The sequence below is a fragment of the Gobius niger genome (assembly GCF_951799975.1).
Source record: "Gobius niger genome assembly, chromosome: 4".
Classification (NCBI taxonomy): Eukaryota; Metazoa; Chordata; class Actinopteri; order Gobiiformes; family Gobiidae; genus Gobius; species Gobius niger.
The window spans coordinates 5486380-5492379 of record NC_136855.1 but is presented as its reverse complement, the minus strand read 5'-3'; positions in this window follow the sequence as shown (position 1 = coordinate 5492379).

Here is a 6000-nt window from a genome sequence, read left to right as displayed (position 1 = left end):
CAGTTAAGTTCTGTACCCATATTGCAAAGAGCAGCGCAGAACAACAACGCTCAACAAAATGTACAGCAAACAGGCACTGCTGCCTCCCAGCCATCACAGACGCCAGGTGCTCTGCAGGATGTCGTCGAAGTGCTAACTAAGCAACAGAAGTTAGCAACACTGCCTCCTCAGAACATTCCTGTGTTTAGAGGAGACCCAATGGAATATCGGCTGTTCATGCGGGCATTTGAACATGGCGTGGAGGATAAAACAGAGAGCGACAAGGACAGACTGTACTACATGGAACAGTACACAAGTGGACAGCCACGGGAATTGATAAGGAGTTGTTTACACATGGAGCCCACTCGTGGATATCAAGAAGCTAAGAGACTTTTGGAAGAACACTTTGGAAATGCCTATAAGATTTCAGTGGCATACATAACCAAGGCTCTTGATTGGCCTACTATTAAGTCTGACGACGGAGAAGCTCTTCATGCTTTCGGCCTTTATCTTACTGGATGTCGCAATGCAATGACAGATGTGGAGTATATGGAGGAGTTGGATAGCACAGCCAATTTGCGAGCTATCATTGCCAAGCTCCCCTACAAACTGAGAGAAAGATGGAGGACGCATGCTTGTGGCATCTTGGACAAGGACAAACGCAGAGCAAAGTTTGAAGATCTAGTGGATTTTGTCAATAAGCAGGCCAAAGAAGCTTTGCACCCACTGTTTGGTGACATAAAGGACATCACCTTAAAAGAGCGAGTTAAAGGGCAAGTGGACGAGAAGTTGCAAAGGAAAAGTGGCAACAGAAAGGGATTCACCACAGCTGCAACAATCACCACTCCCCAGGACACATCCTTTAAGGCGAAGAATAAAATCGGTGGAATTCAGGTGTGTGCATTTTCCAAACCCTGTCTCTTTTGTCATGGTGGTGAACATGCCATGGAACAGTGCAAGAAGATGAAGAAATCACTTCATAAGGAAAAGATAGACTTTATGCGAACTAAAGGACTGTGCTTCAGCTGCCTTAAACAGGGACACATGAGTAGTTCATGCAAAGAGAAAGCGAGCTGTGAAGTCTGTGCACAGCCACATCCCACAGTGTTACACATGAGGGTAAAGCCGAGTGGTGCAAACAAAGAGGCAGAACCCGAAGAGGGAACAGCTGAAAGAACAGAGCAACCATCAGAGTCGGTTGTAAACGGATTTGTAGGAACAGATGTAACGGCTCATGCTGCTGAGAAAACAGAGCACATCTTGGCGATAGTTCCAGTCCAAGTAAAATCCAAAAGAGGACAAAAGGTAACACACACTCATGCCTTTCTTGATCCTGGCAGTACTGCCTGCTTTTGTACTGAAGAATTGATGCAAGAGCTCAGTCTCACTGGCAGAAAGACTAACATTTTGCTGAAAACTATGGGAGAAGAAAAGGTTGTTAGCAGTCACATGGTGTCTGGCTTAGAAGTGAGCTGCTTAGACAGTAATGACTTTCTTGAATTGCCAGAAATGTACAGTCACAGTGACATACCGGCTTCTGTCGACAACATTCCTTCACAAGATTACGTGGACAAATGGCCCTATCTTCAGCAAGTGTCTATCCCAAAGATTGATGCGCACATTGGACTTCTAATTGGGACTAACGCACCTAAAGCTATTGAACCTTGGCAGGTTATTGCCAGCCAAAATGGTGGTCCGTATGCTGTGAAGACTAGACTTGGCTGGACCGTCAGTGAACCTCTCCAAGGACATTCTTCTCCAAGTGCAACAAGTGGGCTGATCCAAGTCTCAGCCAATCGCATATCAGTCAGCACACTGGAGGAGCTCTGGAGCCAGCAGTTTAAAAGTGACTTTCCTGAGTGCGAAAGAGATGAGAAACAAGAAATGTCCAGGGAAGACTTGCGGTTTCTGGAAATAGCAACGCAGTCAGCTACCATTGTGAATGGACATTACAGTATAGCCCTGCCGTTGCGCAACAAGCACATTCAGATGCCCAACAACCGCAAAGTGGCTGAACAACGTGCCTTAAACTTAAAGCGAAAGTTCGTGAAGAATCCTTCATTTCACGCTGAATACTCAGCCTTCATGAGCAACATCATAGACAAAGGTTGCGCTGTGAGAGTGCCCAACAAAGATCTTGGTCGTGACGATAAAAAGGTTTGGTACCTGCCACACCACGGGGTTTACCACCCCAAGAAGCTCAAGCTCAGAGTGGTCTTCGACTGTGGAGCGTCTTACCAAGGCACCACTTTGAATGATCAGCTCTTACAGGGACCGAATCTTACCAGTTCCCTTCTTGGTGTCATTACCAGATTCCGGCAAGAAGAAGTGGCAGTCATGGCTGATGTGGAAGCGATGTTCCACCAAGTAAAGGTGCCAGATGAAGATTCTGACCTTCTCCGGTTCCTTTGGTGGGAGTCTGGTGAAATCGATCAGGAAATGGTGGAATACAAGATGGTGGTTCACATCTTTGGTGCAACCTCATCTCCAAGCTGCGCCAGCTTTGCTCTGCGCAAATGTGCTGAAGACAACCAAGATCAGTCTTACAGCCAAGCAGTTGACACAGTTCTCCACAATTTCTACGTGGATGATTGCTTAAAGTCTGTGAGCTCAGAAGAAGAAGCCATGCACTTGTACCACACTTTGAGAGCTGTATGTCAAAGTGGTGGATTCAGGCTCACAAAGTGGATAAGTAATAGCAGAGCAGTGCTGTCTGCTATTCCAGAAGAAGAGAGAGCATCAGAAGTCAAAGACCTCGACTTGGATCAAGACATGCTCCCCATGGAGAGAGCTTTGGGAGTCCATTGGTGCATTCAGTCCGACAGCTTCAGGTTCAGGATCGTAATGCCAGACAAAGCTCCCACTCGAAGGAACCTCCTGTCCATTGTGAGTTCAGTTTATGACCCATTGGGCATCCTGTCACCAGTCACGCTAGAAGCTAAGAAGATTCTGCAAGAGCTTTGCAGACGGAAGATTGGCTGGGATGTTGACATACCAGAAGACCTAGCTGACAAGTGGCTTGTATGGAAGACCCAACTTCACCATCTGGAGAACATCAGTGTCCCAAGATGTTTCAAACCTGTGGGCTTTGGAGAGTCAGTATGCAACCAACTGCACCACTTTGCTGACGCCAGTGAAGAGGGCTACGGAACGGTTAGCTATCTCTTACAGAAGAACAGCTGCAATGAAGTGCACTGTGCATTCGTGTTGGGGAAAGCAAGAGTGGCCCCACTCAAGCCCATGACAATCCCTCGTATGGAACTTACCGCAGCTACTATGGCGGCTCGCATGGATAAGGTCCTTACATCGGAGCTGCAGCTCACACTACAACCATCAGTGTTCTGGTCAGACAGTACCACGGTGCTTAAGTACATACGCAACCAAACAAGTAGGTTCCGCACCTTTGTTGCAAACCGCGTGGATGCTATTCTTAAGTGTTCCAGTCCACACCAATGGAGGTACGTCAACACCTCTTTGAATCCTGCTGACATTGCGTCACGGGGACTCAAGGCAGAGAACTTCATTCACAGCAATGCTTGGTTACAGGGGCCGGACTTTCTCACCAAACCCATGGAAGAATGGCCTGAAAATGTGCACTCCCTTGGAGACCTGACCACAAACGATCCAGAGGTAAAAAATACTTTGGTTTGTGCCAACGCGGTTGAAGAACATGAAGATGTAGTGCTGGAGTTCCTGCAATACTTCTCATCCTGGTTTAGACTCAAGAAAGCAGTTGCTTGGATGCTGAAAGTCAAACGCATTTTGCTGCAACTGTGTCGCAAAAGGAAAGAGTTGAACGCTGTGAAAGCTCAGCCTGAAGTTGAAAAGGAAATGAAAAGTTTGAAGAACAGCCTGTTTCAAGCTGACACTAACAGTCTTACAATGGAGAACCTTGCAGAAGCTGAAGAAGCGGTCATTCGCTACTGCCAGAAAAAGATATTTTCCAAAGAGATAGCCGCACTTACTCAAGGACAAGGGGTGAAGCGGACCAGTTGCCTTTTCAAACTAAATCCAGTACTTGAACAAGGCATCCTCAGAGTCGGAGGACGACTCAGTAGATCGGCATTACCTGAAGACTCAAAGCGGCCAGCAATCCTGGATAAGGATCTGCATGTCACGAAGCTCATCCTCAGGGAAATACACCAGAACTTGTCTCATTGCGGTCGCAATCATGTACTGTCTAAGTTGAGAACAAAGTTTTGGGTTCCTGGTGCCAACTCCGCAGTGAGAAAGGTACTCGCAAAGTGCATAGTCTGCCGACGTGCACATGGAGTCGCAGGACGGCAACAAATGGCTGACCTTCCTCGAGACAGAGTTCTACCGGATGACCCGCCGTTTACCAACACTGGAGTGGACTACTTTGGTCCGTTCGAAATCAAACGCGGACGAAGCATGGTAAAACGGTACGGGGTTATTTTCACGTGCCTAACTATCCGTGCAGTGCACTTGGAGATGGCGGCCTCATTGGACACGGATTCCTTTATCCATGCTCTACGTCGCTTCATAGCAAGACGAGGCCAAGTGAAGATCCTTCGTTCCGATAATGGAACGAATTTCATCGGTGCGGAGCGCGAACTCAAAAGAGCCATCGAGGAATGGAATGTGTCAAAAATTGAAGACATGCTACATCAACAAGGCATTACGTGGATGTTCAACCCTCCCACTGGATCCCACCACGGAGGTGTCTGGGAGAGATTAATCAAGTCGGTGAAGAAAATCTTGAACGTCACCTTCAAGTTACAGACACTGGATGAAGAAGGGCTACACACTCTTTTATGTGAGGCAGAGGCCATTATCAATAGTCGGCCAATAACCAAAGCATCCAGTGATCCAAACGATTTAGAGGTACTCACTCCCAATCACCTCTTGCTTCTCAAGACTAAGCCATCTCTTCCCCCTGGTGTGTTCGACAAACAGGATCTCTACGCGAGGAGGAGATGGAAGCAAATCCAGTATATGTCGGAAATATTCTGGAAACGTTGGACAAGAGAGTATTTACCACTACTACAGGAACGACAAAAGTGGACCCGTCCTTCTCGCAATTTTGCCATTGGAGACGTCGTGCTTATTGTGGACGATTCTGCCCCACGCAACTCTTGGATCACAGGGAAAGTAATCCTAACGATCCCGGACAAATCAGGAATGGTGCGTCAAGTGAGAATCAAAACCAAGACAAGCACACTGGACAGACCCATTACGAAGATTTGCCTCCTACAAGAAGCAGACTGAGGCAACCACCTGCAGAGACTTTTAAGTTTGTTTATGAATGACGTTTGAATACTTTGACGCCACATGCTTATTTTTGGTAATTGTGTAAATAGGGTCACAATTAGGGGCCGGTATGTGGGCGCCAAGTTTAGTGTAATTAATACATGCTGCATTTTGTATTTAATAATAATATTTATTTATTTTTACAAGGGATTTAATGGGTTAATTTGTTGCGGGAAAAATAGAGTAAAATTGTAGTATTGCATTCGTGTTTATTTGGTAGGTAAATTTGTGAATAGATGTATTTTATAAGCTAATTTGTAATTTAAAATGTCCGCATTGGAGCTTTAAGCCCAGAGCTGCGCGTTGCGCTAGAGCAGGATCAGAGGCGGTGGAGAGCCGGCGCGTGAAGCAGCAACATTAGGAAAAGAGCCCAACAGTTTCTTACCGTAGTTTATAAGAGGTTACTTAAGGATTCTATGCTCCTGTAAAGTTCAACAAGTTCTGGAAATAAATTTTTGTTCAACTTTTTACGTCGGAGTGGCCGTGGATTTTTCCTCAACATAAACACGAGTAATCAGGGAACTGTGGACTCGCGCCGACACAATGATTTAAACATGAAACACAGCGTCAATGTTTATGGGCAGACTTGATTCAGTGTTGCGCTTCCACGCACACGTGCTCTTCCACGCCTGGGGCCGAGCGCAGAGGCTCAGCCCGGGCCAGAGACCCTAGAACCCGGGCAGCGGGCCATAGAGACACACATGGTGTTTTTTTTAAATACATATTGGCCCTCATTTATCAAACTTGCGT